We start from the raw sequence: 22,349 nt of genomic DNA on the forward strand, positions 1-22,349 counted from the left end.
CTTCCATCCTAAAACGTTAAGGAAACAAATTCTAAAAATAGCCAATGAACTTGGAAAAGGACCCTGAGCTCCAGATGAGAACACAGTTTGGGTGACATTGGTTTTATTACTGTGAAATTCAGACTAGAAAACCTAATTACACTGACTCCAGATATCTGATGCACAGAAATAGTAAGATAATAAGTGTTTTTTTTTAGCCACTGATTGTGGTAATTTGATATGTATCATAGAAAACTAAAATGGAGATGTCTTACAAGAGCTGGGGAAAAAGACAATTAGTATCTCAATGAATTACTCTATAGTATTCATGAAATCTTTCTTACTTGTAATTTCATTGAGGGTAGAGATTTGTCTTAGTTGTGTTTGTTTTATCAATATTAGCACACTATCTGTATAATAATAGACCATATTTGCTTGGATAAATTTATGGATAATATAAACCAGCAAATGTTATTGTTCTAAGAACTTTAAATATTAAAAAAAAATAAATATTTGGGGATTATTTGAGGAAATAGCAGGAGTGAGTGTAATACTTTTATGAGAGTATATATTTTAATAAATTTATAATTTTAAGCAAAGGAGATTGAAATTAAATGGGTAAGTGAGCAAGTAAGATAAATTAACATGCATTTAATATGACTTTGTCATCATATAATGAGACATGGACAGTCTACTAATTGCCATCTTTGTTTTGGAAAGAACACCAGAGACCATGAGAAGATTTCTATTTCCTAGAAATGTTTGTATATAATATCTAAAATAAAGTCACTTTAACTTTTAACAGCATAAAGAAACACACACAGATGCACACACACACACATAAAATGAATTAACTGAAAGCTAGTGTTCCTGAAAATCCTACATTTGAAGTAAGGTATGTGTGAACACGGAAGGCACAGGAGGCATTACAATCTAATATTATACAGCAACAAAATCTAATACAATTTGAGACTTCATACAGAGAGCAATCATATCAGGGAGTAGGAAGGTAATAGTTCCTCTTTACTAAGTTCTGGTAAGAGCATTGGGAATACATTGCACATTCAATCCTGGGGATCTCTGCACTGAAAAAAAAAAAAGAAATTCATCAGCTAGAAATACGTGAGAGAAGAGGTACCAAAGGTTGGGGTGTTAGAAGGATTGAGGCTCTTTGGGAAAATAACAAAATAACTTATAACATCTAATTGACCTAAATCATCTGGAGTAGGTGAAATTTTCTTCAGTTACATGGAGAGTGTAGTTACAGAAGACACTGAAGAAATTACTAGGGCAGTGCTTCCCAAAGGTTACCTTGAAAACAATTTCTTTAGGAATCTGAATGGACTCAGAAAAGCAATTCAACCTTAAAATTTTTCTCCCCAATGATTTTTCCTATCACTTCTCACTTTTCATCTTGTTATTTAAAATGTTTGTACTATCCAAGGCTTTATCTTTTCTTTTGGTTATGAACTGGAAGCTACTTTATGCAGAAGGCTATCCATTCTATTGTCATTTTTATTATTATTAACAACAATGAACAGAATGATAATCTTTCAAATTTTAGGAAAGTTGAAGACATACATTTTTAATCAGTAGAATGATGACTTAATAATTTGATTTATACTGGTAAAATATAAACAATGTTGGTGATGGCCCGCTGCATGATTTTATGCTTTTACTTATGCTTTAGGGGAAATCTAGAATATATAAATGTATTTTTTAATTTTTTTTTTAATTTTTGAGAGAGAGAGAGAGAGCAGGGGAGGGGAAGAAAAAGAGGAAGACACAAGATTTGAAGCAGGCTCCAGGCTCCGAGTTGTCAGTACAGACCCCGATGTGGGGCTTGAACTCATGAACTGTGAGATCATGACCTGAGCCAAAGTTGGATGCTTAACCGACTGAGCCACCCATGCACCCCTATAAATATATTTTTAAATGGTGAGATGCAATGCCTTAACAGTTAATTATTTCTAAATCCTAAAATGAATGTACAAAGGCATTGTTAGATTTGTATGTTCCTTGACTTCATTTTCACAGCCATAGGTCTCTGACAGCATTATTTGTCCTATGGTGAGATTTCTTTCTTTTCTGTCTTTAATTGAAAAATAATGATTAGAATTGCCCACTTATTGAATGAATCTTTATAGGGTATTTTGTAAAATTAAAAAAAATACTTTAAAGATCTTTTCAGTTATTTCCTGTGTGTTGTTTGCATTTAACACTTGGAGTGCTTGTTTTATTTTTGTGCCCTTAAGGAGTTCTTGATTATGTCTCTTCTGAGAACATTAAGCTTACACAACAGGGACTTGCCCTGGTGAGGATCTTTCAGGTTTCTTTGAGATGGAGTTCTTGCATTCCAGCCTAGGAATAGAGGAGTGTGTGCTGTCTGTCTACACCATACGTGGCCCCTTCCTTCTCCTCCCCACTTCCCTTTACAACTTAATCCTTGAAAGAGGAAACCATTCCAGGCTGTTACCCTCTTCATTTAGGCCTTTAGAGCTAGGAGTTGTTACTATTGTGTCCGTAGTCACTGATGTGAGAGAAGTGTAAGAACTGAATGAATCACAATCTTTCAAGAGCAGAAGGATTTGCCTGCCACAAGAGGGCTAAATGGTAACCCTCAAGTCCTCTTACTGAGCAATTGTGTTTCTGCTCAATAAGCAGGTAAAGGCTTTTGCGACTGCACTTTCTTTATAATAACTTACTTTCCTTTAAGTCAGTTCCTTTTTATCAAAAAGAGTTCAGCGGTATACCTTCAGGCCATTACACAATACATGATTATGCTATTTATACCACTTGCAAAAATTGATAGATACAGAAGGTTGCAGTTGGGCTGAGTGAAGATGGTTAGTGCTTAATGAATCACACTTTAGTAAATCCTTCTAACTGATTTCACAGAGGTGTTTCAGCCAACTGGAGGGATACACACAAAAATGCTTTGCTTTTTTGTATATCTGCTAATAACCGTACAATGGCAAATCCACTTTGCTAGTGGGAAATGAGTTTCCTTAATAAATTTCACTTCAATTCCATTTTTTCAAAGGTAACATGGATCCTGAATTTAGTGTAGACAATTTTATTTCAATTCGATATTAATCTTTTTAATAATCCCTTTTACAACAGCTGAGACTTGTAGCTCTGAACTGAAGACATGGGATTGTTTATTTTCTTTCAATTCCTTCTATCTTCCCAGGGCTTGTTTCTTGTTTATGGATGAAAAGAAGAGAAAAAAGAAGAGAAGATGTCCTATGACACCACCCTTGGTGAGTAGGTTATCTTCCATATTAGTAATAAATGTTATTTATTTTGTAGATAATTACAAATGAGAAAAGGCAGAGTTGCTGATTCCTCATATGGACTCCAATGGTGATACATAGTTCTATGGCTGGATGTGGGTGTGAAAGCCCTAATAAGCCTTGTTGGTGAGCATCTTCCTAAGCTTTGGCAATTCCTTTAGAGATGGGGCTATATCGTATGTATCCCACATGGTAACATCACGCCACATTCTCAAATGGACTCAAGCTCCAACAATTCCATAGACAGTGATCTCACCCATTTCTAGGTTTCTAAGTCAGAGGATAGTAGGCAAAAGTAGAATAACTTTTCCTTACCTCTTCAAGGCAGGAGGATTAGAACTAGTAATTGTCCTCCCTCTGTCTCATAATAGTGCACAGTCCTTTGTCTACAGTGTTCTTTTCCTACAGATCAACCTATGCTGCAGATAAGCATATATCCAATTAGAACTAGATGTTGATCCTAGTTTTTGAAAGATAATCCTGTATTTCAGAAGGTTTTGGTGCAGTTCTTCCTTGGGTCTGGAAGGGAGTTCCAGTTGAGTACCATCTCCAGTTTCCTTAGGGATATGAAGAAAGAATGTAGGCTTATACTTTCCCCAAAGTCAACCCTCCACCTCCCAAAAGTTAGGAATCTTTACTAAATGGCAGGACCATGTCAAGAGGTCTATAAAACATGCCCAAATTGAGCAACCTCCTCGACAAGAGGTTTAAAAGCTCATTACAATGTCCAAATCATAAATAAGTTGGTGTGCATTCACAAGCATCTACTGTACTCCAATGTATTTTTAGCCCAATATAATCCTTTTATCATTTTAAAAATGACATCATTTTATGGATTCCTCAATGATACTAGAGCTACTGGATTTCTAAAATCAAGTTTCAGTCGAAGTATATTTATCATATATTGGATTGATTGTAAGCAAAATATCTAACTCAGTGATATTTGTGCTGCTGTTTTTACTCCCTTAATAGACAAGTCTCCACAAAGCATTTCTTTCTTTTTTTTTAACTCAGATTAGATCAAACCCTCTGATAGCTTTCATCAACCTAGAATAAATTTCAAACACCCTGATAACTATGTTATAAGCCCCATTGTAATTTTGGCATGGTTATGTACTAGACCTTATATACCTTTCTATTTCTTCTCTATAATTTTTCTTCTCCAGCCACACAGGCTTTCTTTCTGTCCCTGGGACACATCAGCTCATTTGTACCTTTAAGTTTTTGTTCTTCCTGTCTCTTCTTTCTAGAATATCATTTCCGTAAAAGTCTTTCATAGTATACTCTCTCTTTCTTCAGGTGATACTATGAAATAAATTGTGCTCCCCTCTCCCACCCATATTCCTATATTGAATCCCTAATGTGACTGTATTTTAAGATAGAGTCTCCAGGAGGTAAATTAAGTAAGATAAAGTCATAAAAATTGATAGAACTAGTGGTCTTTCAAGAAGAGAGAGAGAGAGGTTTCTTTCTCTTTATGAACACCCACCAAGGAAAAGGCAAGTGAACACACAACAAAATGGCAGCCAACTACAAGCGGAGAGAAGAGACGTCAGAATGAAACTTATCCTGATGGCATCTTGATTTAGAACTTCCCTGCCTCCATAATTGTGCCAAATTTCTGTTATTAAGTTACCTAGTCTATCGTATTTTTTACGGAAGTACAAGCAGACTAAGAAAGGTGGTGACTCAAATGCTACCTGTTTAGAGAGAGCATTCTCAGGTACTCATAGCCTCTAAGATAAATATCAAATATGCTTCATATTTTGATACTTATTCTCAGCTTTTAACTGTACTCTCTTTCCTCTGTTATCTCATTACACTGCCTAATCGTAATGCTTGATAACGCTTTCCTTTTTCTTTTCCTTTAGACTATGACTTAGATTTTTCTGACCGAGCTAACTTCGGCCCACCCATGGCATTTTTTTCCTCTGATCTAGTATAGCACTTGGATGCTTATTTTTTTTGTGGGTGGAGCTTCATGGTGACTACTCTTAACAGACGTTCCTGTAGCATCTTGAGCACGATTCAAATACCATGGGGAGGAACTTGTATGTTTTGCTTCATGAGTTATTATAATTGCCATTAGAGTAGCAACATTTATTCCACCAAAAAAGAGTGCTTGTTCAGTACTGGTTCTTTATAAACTTTTCAAAATCTTCCAAAATATCATTTGGGATTAAAATTAAATAATTATGCCAGACAAAAGATCTCTGTAATTATGTTGTCCTTTTTGCCCCACTGGACACACCATAAAAATGATTATGATATGATGTGAACACAAATTCAAATATCATAAGAAGTTAAAAATGCAACATGCATTCCATATTATTTAACTAATTCTCCAATTTGTTGTCTAAAATAACAAAATAACAAGAATAAATCTAAAACTATATCTCCAATTTCACTGTTAATCCTTCCCCATCACTTTTCTCCCACCTTCCCCTTTTTTAAGCATATTAATTTAATTCTGTTAATATGTGGTAATATGGTACTCTTAAGGCTAATAATATACTTTCAATTATTGAACATGACATTAAAATGAATAAATGTTTCCTGAGATGATAGTTAACTCTTAAGTGTCACATGGAAAGTGTGTGCAATGTAACAGTAACCTCCAAGAACACAAATGGACATTGTATTCCAGAGACCATGGAAGAGAAAGGATCTCAAACAAAATTTAGATCTTGAGTCTCATGTTAATCAAATCAATTTGAAACACGCCACATAGCAAGAAGAAAGAGTTGAGGTGAGCTAACATATTTTGAATAGGATGCAAGTAAGATAGAAACAACAACTTAGAGGCAAACAACATACAAATTATTGGATAATTTTATAGAATTTGTTTAGAAATTTTCATGACAAAATGTCTACTCAACACAATATACATATTCTTTTATTGCCTGCTTTTCTCTATCAAAAAACAAAATCAAATTATCTCTACCATTAACTTTGGACTTAAGTGATCATTTTAATAACCTTCTAGTATTATGTTATACATATGTAACAATAATTTTAGTAAGCCCATATTATTGGACAGTAGGTATCAATGTCTTTATTACTGTGAGAAGTGCAATGATTTTGCTTTAATTTGCATTCTTCCACAAATAATATTTTAAACCTAGCAATTAATTTCTTTAAAATAATTATTACTTTTGAGCTATTTATACAGATTTGTGCCGTGACAACCCTCTTTTCTGAGTGAAATTACTGGGTTCCAGATCTCTTTTTTTCTCATAAAGTGTAATTTATTTTTTTAATCTTCTTTCTCTTCCTCTTGCCTTCTTTTTCTTTCCCTTATCTTTTTTTTTCTTTTCCTTTTGAGCAATTTAGTCCCAAAAGCATTAGTAGGAACAAAGCAAGATCGATGTCCATTGTACAGGGGCCTGGGGGTCAGAAGCTACAGTGACATAAAGTAGGGGGTAAGATCTTGCAGGTGGTGGGTTAGGTGTCCACACAGAGTAGTAAACAGCCTGTGTGGGAAAGATTGAGGAAGATGGTCTTGTTTGAGGTGTTATACCCCAGGCTCTGTAAGTAAGGTTTGCATGTGGGGAGATGGACTGTTTTGTCCAACAAGTATGTATAGGGGCCTCTGTATTGGGTCAATGGCCCAGTAGAAGGTGTTCTAACCCAATCAGAGAGAGGAGGCCACCATGGGATTGTGGTAGTGAGAGTGGGTTTGGTGGGGAGAGGTGAGGCTGGTATGGCGAGTCAGAGCTCAAACGGGGCGAGAAAGTCATTCATCCATTGCTGAGGCTGATATGGAGTGTCAGACACTGAGAAGTGTGAGGAGGGCATTTCCACAGAAAGCACTCAGTGTGTTAGAGTCCTAACAAGGTTAGAACAGTGTCTAAATAATGCATGGTCTAGCACAGGAAGTCAGAAACCAAGGAGCATAAGGAAAGTAACTACATGGGGGAGGAACTGACAATGAAAATGGGACATTTTTTACATATGAAGGAATTGATCAATTAATTAAATATAATAAGGATAATAAAAAACCAGATTTCTTACCATTTAAGAAACAACTTCTAGTTATAGAAAGGCAGATGGGGCACCATTGGTTAAATGTCTGACTTGGGCTCATTTCATAGTTTGTGGGTTCGAGTCCCACATTAGACTCTATGCTGATAGCTCAGAGCCTGGAGCCTACTTTAGATTCTATGCCTTCCTCTCTCTCTGCCTTCCTCTGCTCATGCTCTGTCTCTCTCGAAAATAAATAAACATTAAAAGAAATCAAAAGGCAGAAAATAGAAACAGTGGTGTTTGTCCTATATTTATATGTATTTCCTGGAGATAGATAGATAGATAGATAGATAGATAGATAGATAGATATTTCTAAATATTTTTGGAATATATATATATACACACACACATATATGTATATGTGTGTATATGTATATACATATACATATATATACATGTATACATGTACATATATACATATACATGTATATATGTATATATGTATATATATATATATATATATATATATATACACACACACACATATATATATGTATGCATACATACACGTAAAATCTTGTAGATCTATTTATTCAGAGATTTGGGGAATAATCACACCTCAAGAACAATGAGTAAAGTTATGACATTAGACAGGAAGGCAGGGCTTGCTATAGAAATGGCTTGTTTCAAGATTGGACCAGGGAAATGACAAGAAGATGAGCCTGGAATGTATTGTTGTACCCCCAAACAAGACAGTGTTTAAAGAATGAAAGAGATATGTCTAAATAACACAAAAACCAGTTTTATGGGGTTCTTTCTGGCCAAACTGGAAAAACTTGAGCATCAAAATGATAGTAATAACAGATTATTTTGCACTGAATAAACTGAGAAATCATGAGTTTATATACAGATATAAATAAGGGAATAAATACGTTGAGAGTACGATGATTAATGAGATTTTTTATGGATTCAAAACATTGCCCCATAAAAGGCATATTAACTACAAAACAGTAACTTTATAGAGTCACTTTATAGAGTAAAGGAGTAACTTTATAATGGAGAAGGCTTACAGATAACACCTTAAGTGATCAAAGTGAACATCATCAATAATGAGACAAACTGATATTGTATACCCCAGGATAGAAGTAGTGAAAAAATGTACCATCACCCCTGTGATGTTTCTCCCAAACATATATGGCCTAAATATTATGAGGAAACTTTATACAGACCCAAATAAAGAGGCACTGTACAAAAGAAGTGGCCTATAATCTCAAAAGTGTAAAGGTCATGAAAATCAAGGAAAGACTGAAGAGATAGTCCATACTGAAGGAGACTATGACAACAGAATATAAAACTGCAGTAGATGTTGCTAAATGGAAATTTTTGCTATAAATTACATTTAGATCTTTGACAAGACTTGAAGACAGTCTCAGGATTCAATGGTATAACAGCCTCCCAGATGTTCCCATTGACTCCTGATCCTACTATTCATATCTCAGAATAATCCTCTCCCTTTAATTGTGAGCTGGACCTAGAAACCTACTTCTAATGTAAACTATACATTGAAAGTGATAAGATGCTTCTCTCAAAAGTAGGTTACAAAGGAATGGGGCTCTCATCATGCCCCATCTCTTGCTCTATACCTTCTCACTCTGATGGAAGTTGTCTCATGTTTTGTCAGCTGCTCTTTGGAGAAGCTCACATCACAACAATGTGAGGGAAGCCTCTGACTAAACCAGTGGGGAACTGAGTCCTATATTCAAGAACCTATGAGCACCAACATCTTGCTAATAACCATGTGAGTGAGCTTGGAAGCAGGTTGCTCATTTGAATCTTCAGATGAGACCACAGCCCAAGTAGATAACCTTGACTACAACATTATGACCCAGTGGATAGATCCAGCTAAGTCATATACAGATTCCTGACCCATAGAAATTGTGAAATAAAAAAAAATGTTGTTTTACATGATTCTGTTTTAGGGCTTTTTTTATGAAGTAAGAGATAAATATTACACATAGTTATTAATAACAACATTGTGAAGTTCTTGATTTTGATGACTGTATTATGGCTATGTAAGAAAATAGCCTATTTAGGAAATATGCACATAAATGTTTGGAGGGCAATGAAGTGCCTCCTTGGCAATTTTCTCTCCAGTGACTCAAGAGAGAAACATTTCCTTATAATACTTCCAATATTTATTATTAAAAAAAGTTTGAAAATTGAAAAAAACTAATAAAGCATAGATTTTCCTTACTATTTCATCTCTTTCTGCTTGGAAATATTATTTTCTTAGGTTTATCTTTGGTTGTCTATCAAGAACATAATATTTGCTTCTCTGGAAGCCTCATTGTTTTCCATGGATTTAAACAAAGGGAGTTCAAATATCAAAGTAGACAAAGGGAAATATGTGAATTCCATAGCCAGACCCAATGTCTCTTTTAACTTCAAGGTGAAGCTTTCTGTGAAAAATACTTACCAGGATACATACTAATTATATACTCTACAGACATGGATTCCTCTACTAGTACAGATAATTAACCAATAATTAACTGAGCAGAAATAAAGCTCTATATAGGAGATGAGAATATGGTATCATCACCTGCAAGGCAAGCTCATTCTATTCCTAGTTACACAATAACCATTGTTATTCAGCAGCAGATTTGGAATTAATGATATTTGTGATCAGGCATTAATCTTCACATTAATTATTTAGAAATTTTATTCTTTGTAATTATGCTTTACTCATGCATTTCTGTTAATCCATATTTAGATTTTTACTTAAGGAAACACTTCTCTTTAAAAATGTCCATTAGATAATCTATTTAAATATCTATGTTTTATTCATAAACAAAGAAAGTAGCATTATTATTTAAATGTCTATGTTTTAATCATAAAACAAAAGAGGAACATATTGTTATTGGGTTTGCAAAAGAAACACAAGTCAGTTCTGGAGACAATATGCCTCCACATCATTTGTGCTTGATTTTTTTTCTTTTTCTTTCATTCTACTTTCTTTTTTGCTTCATCCTCTGCTTTCCTTATTCAATACACTCACTTCTAACTCTTTTTATTCTGTTTTTGTTTTCTGAGCCTTTCTATTTCTGTTTTTACTTCCTGTCATTCAGTATTGTTCTGCAAATATGGATTTAAGTGAGATATTTATGTCTGTTTTTAAGATTATCATCCCCTTAAGGATATTAAAAGGTTTTGTGGAGCCATAGATTTTAAAAATCATGAAGAGCTGAAGAAAGCACCAATTCTAAGGCCAATTGTTATGTAAGATTTTTGTACATGTTTCTATGCTGTTATTATGGCTTGCACTTTTCAATCCAATGATAAGATCAAGACCACTTCTCCTGATATCTGAGCTGCATGATGTAACAATCAGAAAGATCACATAGAATAAAGGAAATGTACATCAGCCTTCGTCTTCAGTGGAAGAGAAAACTCCCATCATCTTGCTCTTCTCTAGAAGCACACAGTGGTATTAGAATTATGACACTTTTTATTAGAATCAGTCTTGAGAAATTCTTCTTAAAGCTTAAGAAGTCTGTAAACATCTTAATTTTAGGAAATTTGGCAGAATGTTTAATTACCAAAAGAAGATCAGGCTATTAATCAAAATTTGGAATTGCTACCATTACAAATAAATGATTGTAGAGAAATTGAGGATTTAATTACTTCTTTCAGATGCAATATTCTGTTTGCTTTCTCTTTTGAAATTGTCCTCAAATGAAAACAACACAATAACATCTTGAAGGAAGTACTGATAAACCTCAATTTAATTTGTTTCCATCCCTTTTAAGATTCTACTCCTATTAAAAAGGAATGGCTTGTTGATAAGAAAGCAGTCCAATATTATGACAGATTCAATCTCCCCAAACTACTGACTTTCAGTTTGGCTCCAGAGAAAGATTATTACCTCAGATACTTATTTTGCTGGCTCTCATATAGATGAGTCAAAATGTTAAAAGAATAAAATGGTCAGAGAACTCTGAAAAATCTTATTAATTTTGTAATGGTGCTGAAAGCTTACCAAAGGTTTTTGTTCCCTAAAGCTACTGCTTTGAGTAAATCAGAAGGGATTTCTTTTTTAACTGCTGAAAAGAGGCAGGTCTTTCTCTGGTTTGCTGTGTATGAAATGCCAAATGTGGAGTCTAGGCATGTCTATGGATGCTCGTTTGACTATATCAGTTGTGATTTTTAGAATATATACCACGTGTATACAGACACATGTATACATGCATACAAATAAATATAGAACAGTACAAATATGAAGGAACAGAAATATAATAAACCAATTGATGGCAATTGTGTTTTTGACTGTGATTAGCACATGCCTTATCTTAGTTGTCATTAAAAGGTACAGAAATTCCACAAAGTTGTTGTTTATGAGAAAAAATCATTTGATATATTAAATTAAATGTAGTGACATGGAATAAAAAAAAGAGGAAGAAGGAAGAAGTGTGGCAAGAGGTGCTAACAGGGGAGAGTTACAAGTAAAATCTAAGAATATAGTACCTGTCAGCCTGTGTAACAACTCCCTGGGAATTAACTACAGATGAATAGAAGTATTTAATAAGAAATTGATAACATGCACAATAATTATTATATATAAGGAAATTATCTTCAATGATCTATTTGAGTCACCTTATGAAGTTTTTATTCAGTTAAGTATGCAACAAATATTACATAGTGCCTACTATGTGCCGCACTCTATACTAGGCACTTCAGGAAGGACAGTGAGCAATACCAACCAAAATATGTGTTTTCATGGACTTGCATCCTAGAGGGAGGACTGACAATGAACAAGTTAGTTAAGTGAGATAGATGGTAATTTATATAGCATGTAGAAGTAGTATGTATAATAGTAGAAATTTACATAGAGTTATTATGGGTGAGAGAGCATCTGCCTTGTGTGAATGGAGGTCTTGGTCCTGGGATTCCACATGAAATTTACATGGGGATCTGCCCTCAGAATAGACAGCCAGAAGGAAAGTAGCAAGCATAAAGTTTATTAAAGTGAAAGTACCTTGAGAGTCTCAAGGTGGGAGAGTGGGCAGGTTCCACCAAGTGGAACCAGCCTTAGGTTTATTTTGGGATTGGACATGATTGGGTCTCTCTGGGCTGGGAGGAGCTGTCACCTACAGTGGGTAGTCTCTAATTGAGGCTGCCTCCATTCATTTGGGAACATCCCCCCACAGGTTGGAAGGGGAAATTTTTCCTACAAGGTTTGTGCCAGAACCATCATGTCATCCTTTTTCCATTGGATTAGGCTGTTTTCACAATGCAAATGAATTATAATGAGTCCAAGGATTACCCTAGGGCAGAGGTGGAAGGGGAGAGGGCATGTTCTGCACCTGTGGTTCTTGGTCTGTCAGGCCCAAGATCTTGGAAGCCACAGGGTCAGGATGTTGTGCTCTCAGGATTATCAGGTGTAGCCTATTTATCACCATCCTTGTCTTCAGCTCATGGCTCTATCATTCTCCTTAAAGGACTTGGGACTCTCCCTCCCGGTGATCCTTCCACTCTTCGTGACTAGCTTCTACCTAACAGAGTTGCCGTATGTGATAAATATGTAGTAACTGAGATAGTGATAAGTGTTATGCTGAAAACATAAAGCAGGGAAAAGTTATGGGGATTCAATTCTAGTATGGTGGCTATGAAAGCTGTCACTGAGAAGGTGCTTTTTGAATGAAGACTGGGGGCAGTGGGGGAGTAGCTCTGTAAGATGTGGCAAAATAATATTCCAGATGAAAGGACAGCAAGTGAATGGGCTTTGAGTGAATGGGATATGTTTAAGGAAAAAAGTAACCAATTCTGTAAGAGGTGTGTAAAGGAGTAAGAGAGCAGTACAATAGAAAATGAACTCTTAGAAGTGATGAGACAATCATGTAGTGTCTGCTAGGTCAAAGGATTCTGGCTTTTACTTTTTGTAAAGAGGAAAGCATATGAAGAACGTGATATGTTTTGTTTTTAACAGATCCCTCTGTTGACTCTAGTTATAGTTTCAAAGGGTGTATACATGTGCCAAACCTTACCAAACTGAACACTTTAAATATGTGTAGTTTTTGTTTTGTTTTGTTTTGTTTTCTTTCATTTCATTTTCAGGGGAGGGGTAGATGGAGAGAGAGAGACCAAGAAAGAATCCCAAGAAGGATCCATGCCCAGTGTAGAGCCTGGCTGTGGGATTTGATCTCATGACTGTGTGATCATGACCTGAGCCAAAATCAAGTCAGTAGCTTAACTGACTGAGACACCCAGGTACCCCAAATATATGTAGTTTTTAAATGCCAATTATGTTTCAATAAAAGCTGTTAAAAAATCCATCTGGCTACAATTTTGAAAATAAATAAATTGAGAATAAAGTGAGAATAAAGGGTCCTGGGGTCAAGACAAATTCAGGGCAACCTTTCTGGGGCTCATTCAATAGTAGAATTGTGAGATCACAGTAAGTTGGACCAAGATGATAGCAGCAAGGATACTGAGAAGTGAGCGTGTCTTAGATATATTTAAGATCTAATGCCAACAGGATTTCCTAATGAGTGGATATTCACCGTTAAAGAAGAGGGACATGAAGGAAGATACTAAGTTTTTGGCCTAAACAACGTTGACGATGGATTTTCTATTAGCTAAGATGCAAAAGGTCGAGAGAAAAACATGTTTGGCTATGGACTAACAGGAGCTCAGGAAGACTGAAATTTATATTAGACTTCCAAGTGAATCTGTCAAATCAGCAGTTGAATAATGTGTCAAATTCAGTGGAGTAGTTTGTGCTGGAAAGATCAGTGTAGAGCTATCATCTATCAGTCTATATCATATCTACCTATATGTTCACATATCTATACATCTGTATCTATGATGTTTAAAAGTAGGAAGCTATCTGTTATTATTTAGAAAGAATGTAGACAGTCAACAGGAGATAAAAATACTGAGCTATGGGGTATTCCCAAAGTTAGAGTTTGGGGAGATGATGCAGTGTCAGTAAGGAAACTGACAGAGAATAGCTGGAATATAAAGGGGAAACAGATGGAGATAGAGTGATTAACCATGCAAATTACATTAACATGCTACACACAATGAAATCTTACCTTTAGCAACATTAAAGTATTAAACTGTTAAACCATTAAAGTATTAAACATTAAAGTATTGACCAGTTAGGGTTGAAAAGCTTATTGGAAGAAATTTAAGATAAGGAGGAGAAAAATTGGAAAAAGTGAATAAAAACAAGTCTTTCCCAGTGTTTTCTCCAAAGGAAAAAAGAGAATTATGGCAGTGTTCAAGTGTACAAATATAAGAATTGCTCTTACCTATATTTGGACAACCAAAGAGAGAAGGTAGGATATATGCCTACAAATGCAGATAGGTAGATGGATATGGCTGCAACTTACAGAAATCTTTGTCTGATTTCTTTTTTTTTTTTTCAATAAAATATTAACAGAAACATTCATTAGCTGAAAGTGAGGTCCAGGTAAGGAATGTTGGAACTTTGAGAGAGAGATAATTATGAAAGAGTCATTTAAGAAGACAGCAAGTGAGGAAAGTAGGGATGTATATGATTCCCTGACAGCATTTTAGGGCTAAATTGAAATTAGTAATAATGGATATAAATGCATAAAAATGGAGAACAGTCAGCACAGTATGTATATTTTTTTCTCACTATAGGTATGTTCAGACACATGAATGCAGCTATGTGATAGAAACAACTTTTAATTTAACCCTGACTGTGATTTAGTGAAAATGAGAGTGACACAAGATCAGAGGTCTCTGTCCCATTTGTTTGGTTTCAAACCCTTTTGCTTAATTATTCTACTAGTTTCTTCCCACAGCAACCGTATAGATCCTGAGGTGAGAAAGAAAATAATGTTCTAGATGCTTACAATATGTAAAAATATCTAAATACCAGAAATTCAAAAATTAACTATAACCAGGTTTTCACTTTTTAATTGGATTCATAGTACTAGATATGAAAGTATTTTACAAGTTCCTTCCAGTTCTATTAGACAAAAGTAGATAAGCATTTTAAAGGGACTCTCAGCCACCAGGTTTTTCAGCATATAAGCAACTATATTTTTATAATGTTTCCTTAGTAAACATTGTTTACTATAGAAAAAATGTGTTAATAGTAGGAAAAAATGACTTTGGTTATTTAAAAATTTGATACATTCTTAAAAAAGACAATTCTTAACAATACTGTTGATGTTCATATGTGTAAAAAATGGAACAGCCAGTGAAAAATTACCATGATATTTTAGATTCAGTTTTACAGATGGTGTTTCTTTCAGAAGTTGTAATGTTTGGCATAGCTGCTAGTTTTATGTCTAAAACTAAGCCAAAATATCTAAATTTTAATAAATATTAAGATAAAACTGTATTTGTATATATAAAATATTAGAAGCCAGCCTGAAACTTACTATAAAAAAAGAAAATTAAGCAATTAAATTTGGTCATTCATGTTTACTGAACTCTTATAATCCAAATGCTGCTTTTCAGCATTTTTATATATAAAAAAATTCTCAATAGAAGTACACAACAATTTGAAATAGGAGCTAAAAATTGTTTCTGTTTTACAAGTTACAACATAGAGAGGCTTAATAGCAAGCTCATACCCACTATAAAAATTTATGTACAAATATCATCGATGTATATAAACATGCATTTTTAGTACAAGATATTCCAAGTAAAATTTGAAAAATCAGCTTATTAGTCACTTGGAATTTTGACATTTTTTATTAAAGAAATATTCAAATTTAATCTAGTTGATAACTCCTTATTTAAGGAAAATTCAGCTCATGCTCCAATGCAGCGGGTATGGGAATAAAGAGGAACAGATATTATGGAACATTAGTTGGCAAATAAAATAAAATATTTGGTAGAACAGCCAACTTGGCAAATTTTTATAGAGCTCCTTTATAACCTGACATTGAAAATATTAATGACAAGACTTATTTAAACAAATTTTCATATGTGCATACACATATACACACACATATATCCTCTATTCTCAACACATATAATATATTGTAGAAAATATATATGTAATTTAATAAATAGGGGAATTCAAATATTAAGTGAAATGCAATCTGCCTTACAAGAGAAGAGATACTACTTATATTATTAAAATATTTTAAATATTTCTTAAATTGTTATATTATTGAATTATATCAAGCAAATATATTGTCATTTGTATTTTTCATAAAAAATAAAGTTGAAATGTTTAGATGTGTTGCAGATCTTCTAGCAAATGCCACCATTTTGGAAATGATGTAAAGGTAAGAACAGATAAGATATGATTATCAAAAGAAAATACACCTCATAGGTTTAGACTACTATATCAGAATATCTGGTCATTCATATAATTCAAAAAGTGAAATGATCTAGTGTAGTTTCTTGAAGGTAAAGTAAGTTATTTGCCAGTTACCAAAAATCTATTTTGCTGTTGTATCGACTCTGGATATCTAATGCATTATGCAAACATTAATTTAACTTTTACATTCAACTAATTGTTTTAGGTAATGGAAATATAAATATGGAAGAAAGCATTAGTGACTCCAAGGGGACCATAGTCTACAAAGGGAAATAAATAATAGAGTACAGTAAGTTACATTCTGACAAAAATAAACACAGGGTGATGGGAAAGCCCTTACAATGAGTAACATTACCAGATGTGTATGTGCCTGTATGTACATTGACATCAGAAAATGATTCACAGAGGAGGTGAGGAAGCAGAATCTTACAGGGGAGCAGCAACAAATGAAGGGAAGATAGACTGTTGGTAAAAAGGACATTGCAGAATGAGATACAGCTATGAACCTTGTTCAAATCACCAATATCTTTCTCCCAGATTAATGGCAATAGTCTAAAATGTGGCCCTCCTGTTTTCACTTCTGTGACTTACAACCAGTTCTTAACATTTATTACTTAAACTCATGTCTCTTGAAAAACCTTCCCATTAAAGTGGAAGTCCTTACAAAGCCCTCTGTGACTCCTGTCCCCTCTCCTTACCTCTCTGTTTCTTATCATACCACTCAACCCAGACTGGTCTTTTCTGCCTTAGGACAGGCAGATTTTTCCTCAATATCTTTGGACTTAATATACTATTTGCTTGTCTTTATTTGTTTTTTTCCCTCATTTTCTTCAATCTTTACCTAAATGCTACTTCTCAATGCTACCCAACTTGATCACCGGAATTTACCTCACAAAATTCCTCCTATGATACTAGTATTCTCTTTGACTATATTCTATTTTTTCCCAAAGCAATTAGTACCAACTAACACAACATGCAATCCAGTCATTTATTATATTTATTTACTTTTTTGGATGCTTTATCTCCTACTCCCACAATTTTAAACAACATGAAGACAACATTTTTTTCCTTTTCTTTTTAATTATTTGTGCATGCCAAATGCCCAAGACAGGTTTGTTTGTTTGTTTTGTCTTGCCTGTAGTAAGTACTCAATATATTTATAAAATATGCAGCAAAATAGAATGTTATGGGTAAAAAGTTACAGAAAAGTGGCCATGCGACAGTCTGGAAACTGCAAGTGGTTTAGAACTGCTAGACTATCTAAGCTTGAATGTCAAGACTGGAGAGATATCATTCCAAAAACTATGCAAAGGCTTTTCTGGCTCATAGGTCAAATGTAAGGAATACATTTATCTTAAGTAAATAAGATAGAAAAATCTAGGGCTCACATTAAACCTTGAAAAATGTATGCCAAAGGATAAACATTAGTACTTTTAAATACCAAGCATCACTCAGAGATGTAAAACTGTCACATGAACATATAATAGTCTCAGCTTGTTTAGCTCTGGCCAGAAAGAAATATTTAAAAGTTGAACTCCTTCCCCCATAAAAAAGAATGACCTAAGGATAATTAAATGTCTGGTCTCACACAGAAGTATTAAAAAAATTAGGAATTTCTTCTCCTTGGAACCTATGCAAAGAGCTAAGCATACTCCTGTTAAATAAGTCTATTATATCCCTGCAGGACTCAAGTTAATTGGAATAACAAGCTATATATGATTTTATAATAGAAAAAATTACTTGGCTTCCTGTGAGGCAGAAAGACAAATAGACAAAGAAAGCTTCTCATCGTATGGACTCTCTCTCTCTCTCTCTGTCTCTTACACTTTTTCTATTATAAATTAGAAATAAAGTTTAAATCACTTAGAAGATTATTTTTTATACCCAAGAAGCCAGGCAGGAGTATAATCTATTCTGAAATTCATGAGAAAATCCTTTAAAATGTCAGACAACAGTTAAAACATTCTATGATTAGGGCATATTTTAATTTTCTTAATGTCAAAACTCTGCTGTGGGAGAAGCTTATGCACACTCATTTGATATTCACACGAGCTGATATTAAAATGGAGCCACACTTTTAGAAGTATCGATATCAGGGATTGAGGATATTTTTAAAGGGAGACCAGTCTGACCTTCAGGAAAGACAGTGCAGAATAAGATGAACCAGAAATAAAATCATTTTGAAACAATAAATAGCATAATTTCTTTTAACAGGAGCTGGGCAAGGGTAGATAAAATTTTTCTCATGGTTATTGCTCATTAAGTACATTTGCATTCAATTAAAGGGACTGACCTGGGACATGTATTAAGTGAAGGTTAGACAAGGTGAACTTAAGTGTAAGATGTTTTTATCCTTTCGAATAAAGCATGGGGACAATGGAAAGGTCATGTGAATGCTTCCCAGACATAGATAGTGGCAGATGAATTTAGTGCATTCCATATTCTATAAATATTTCTTAAGAGCATTCAATGTGCCAAGTGCTAAACAATAGGAGATTTCTTTCTTCACTGAGCATGAGTCCATTTTTGTGTGGGCACTGTGCTATGTACCATGAATGCAGGAGTGAACACAAGACAAACCCGGCCCTCAGGAGGTTACACTGTAGTGAAAAAGGCAATAAAATATAAACCAATCTTTAATTTAACATCAAGTAGTGAACAGCGCTGTGGAAGAAAAGAAAAGCAGAATACAGGGATAAAACAGGACAAGGAAATTGCTCTTTCTGATGGCAGTTGGGAAAGGTCTCTTGAAAGAATGGACATAGGAGCAGTGACCCAAGAAGTTGGGAGACATGCCATTTAAACATATGGGAGAAGGGCATTTGTGGAAGAGGGAATAGCAAGTCAACAACTTTGAGGTAGAAAAATGCTTTGGACATTTGTGGAAAATTAGAAGCTTAGTATGGTTGTACCAGAGAGAAAAAGGAAACAGAGTGGTAGGTTTGAGGTAAGTCCTAGAGAAATTGCTCCATATCACATTGAAACTTATAAGCACTGGCAAGGATCTTAGACATTATACTAATTATGAAGAAAAGATATCAGGGGACTTAGAGCTGGATAGTACTAGAGGGATAAAAATCTGATTTATACTTCAAATAGCTGCAGAGTAAATGCATAGTTTCCTCTTGCTTAAATTCTAATGGCTTTGACTATGGAAAAAAATACACTTGACTTTGGGGTTGATAAAGCAGCAACCATATAGTAAGCTGTATATTAGCTCATATGCTACAACTGACATTACAGATGCCAAGTCTTTCTATATGAGCTACAAGGGTTTCTATATGAGCTACAAAGTGTTATAATTGGCAGGTAAATCTCAGTGTCTTTTGTACATACTGTTTTTACTAAAGAGAATATTTTAACCATGGCCTGCCTAATGAGGGCAAAAGAAAGGCAAAGACAATACACTGTGCATGAGAAGTAGGAAAAAAGAAAAGTGAAGACGTTTATATATTGGATAATTATCAACATAATTGTCAAGATGTTAAAATAGAGTATGTAAAAATATAACAGAAAGAGACCAAAAGCAAAAATGCATACCTGATGTCATCCCTAAAAATATGTTTAATATACATGTAGCAAAATTAGGGTACTGTGGTCAACTTAAAATAATGAACATCTATTATGCACACCACTCCCTTCTCTGAGTCATCTCCCTTACTGTGGTATACACATAAAGGAAATGCTTTTGGCAAGTGGCAGGCCAGACTTCCTGGCAAGATGCTGGTTGAGAAGTCTCAGGAAACACTAGTGACAAGTACATTTTGGTGTATGAATAACAGCTTTTGGAATTCCCTAATATAACTCACTTAATAGGCTAATAGCAAATAGCTCTTAGTTATACATAAAATTGAATTCTAAGCAACTTGGTATTTACTTATAAGAATTCATGGTAGGACTTACATTTGAGGATGATTTTGAAGCCAACAGGAGATATTTAACTGCTGTAGACTCTACCCTGAAAAACACTATTCAAGTCCAAAAAATTTGAGTCATACCTTGACATTTGAATGCATATATTAATATTTTTGTGATGAACATAGCAAAAAGTTAGCTTATGTGGATATTAGGAATATTAGATATTCAGATGCACGCCACTATATATTTCTTCATGTAAAGTTAAAGACAATGATTTTGTTGCACCTTCATTCAATATATGTGGCATTAAAATTATGATTTGTTGTTTTATTTACATTTTTTGTTTTTTGTGTTAAAACTTTGATTTTCCTTTAAAAGAACAAAAAAAAGGTTGAAGTGAAAATAAATACACTTAATCAGATTCTACCTCATGCTTATTTAAAATAATGAGTTCTATTTATTTGTATGATGTTATTTGGACATACATGTACTTTTTTGTTAAAGTTCTTAGAAATAAACTCAGAACTCAAATAAAAGTTTAGGCACAAGTGTTCCTATTTTTGTTAATGCAGCCCTTAACTTTTCTATGCCTTAGCCATTTGTGTTACTAATTGTTCTGCATTGGGAAAACATTGAATCTATTTGAGGAGAATATTGCTAGAAGGATTTTTCTAATTATATCTTTGCCTCATCTATGTGTATATATGGCAAATCATTGTTTATAATAGCTAACTTTTAGACACCAAACTAGGCATTACATATTACATTTACTTTTTCATATATATCCTTTATATTTTTTGTATTTACTGGAATATAACCAATAGAGTGATTACTGGAATATAACCTCCATGAAGGGATGGACTACGGCTGTCCTCTTTACCCATGTATTTCTGTGGCCTTGAATAGGTATCTGTTGAATAAATGGTTGAGTAAGCACATCTTGGCTCTATCCTGCCCTTTTTATTTCCCCTGCTGCTACTATAGCCATAACCTTTTAAGTTATGGGTTACTTTATGGTCTTCCAAGGTTGAGTCAGTCTTTATATATATTTTCCTTCCAGAGATGCCTTTCCTTTCAATTCTGCTTACATATTATATCCATTCTCATAACTTTAGGTATTTTCTATGGATCACTGACTTATAAATATTTAATCTCAGGCCAGAAACTCCTCTAAACTCCAGTTTTTCAGCCATACTACTTACTTGATATCTCCACTTGTATATTTCTTGGGCATCTCAAATTTACTATGGCTAAATCACAATATTTGCATCTAACCACCCAAAATGTTTCTCATCTAATCCTTACCTTGGGGCTCAACCTGGAAAAGTAGAAGTCTCTTCTGAAGCTTTTATCCCTCATCTTGCATGCCCCAAATATTAGCAGGTCCTGTTGGCTGTTTGTCAATATATTTTAAACCAATGCATGCTCTATATTTGTATTATCATCATGTTTATCCAAACACCACCATCTATATTCTCAATCACCATAACATATGCCTAACTGATTCACTTCTCATTTATGTCCTCTTTTCTCTGTTGAAAGAAACCAGAATATATCACCCCAAACTATACCTCTTTGACCCAAGAAAACATTTTGAGCTGAAGGGAATTAAGAAGCAGTAAATGCAGAAAAAAACTTCCTCTTTTTTTGTTTAAAGACAGAAAGTAAATACTCTTTTTACTGGAGACAGACTTATCATCCCAGAAAGGACACCAAAGGAATCTGCAGGCAAACCTTGCTAAACAAACTCTATCTTCCTAGCTAAGGAAGAGGACTATCGAGCCCTAGTTGGACTACCCATAGCTCAAATCCCAAAGTCTTGTCAATTCTTCACAAATTTATTGTTTAATCTGCTAAAGGGAAAAAAGCTTCCTGTTCTCCTCATTTCTCTGGGTCTTCATTCTCTTGTGAAGTTCCCATGTACCTGGATTTTTAAAAAATCT

At 34.2% G+C, this 22,349-nt stretch overlaps 1 long non-coding RNA gene across 4 annotated transcripts in view; it reads left to right on the forward strand.

The window, feature by feature from the left end:
* Positions 1–22,349, forward strand: part of LOC128315144 (uncharacterized) — a 128,909-nt gene that overhangs the window by 19,002 nt on the left and 87,558 nt on the right. For 2 of the 4 annotated variants that reach the window (XR_008297596.1, XR_008297597.1), the window contains exons 1-2: positions 1,784–1,917; positions 3,173–3,242. This is a non-coding gene — a long non-coding RNA (uncharacterized LOC128315144). Of the gene's footprint in view, positions 1–1,783; positions 1,918–3,172; positions 3,243–22,349 lie in introns of those variants that run through there. The other 2 variants (XR_008297595.1, XR_008297594.1) reach the window with 1 other exon arrangement.

Source organism: Acinonyx jubatus, chromosome C2 (genome assembly GCF_027475565.1).
Source record: "Acinonyx jubatus isolate Ajub_Pintada_27869175 chromosome C2, VMU_Ajub_asm_v1.0, whole genome shotgun sequence".
NCBI classification, from domain to species: domain Eukaryota; kingdom Metazoa; phylum Chordata; class Mammalia; order Carnivora; family Felidae; genus Acinonyx; species Acinonyx jubatus.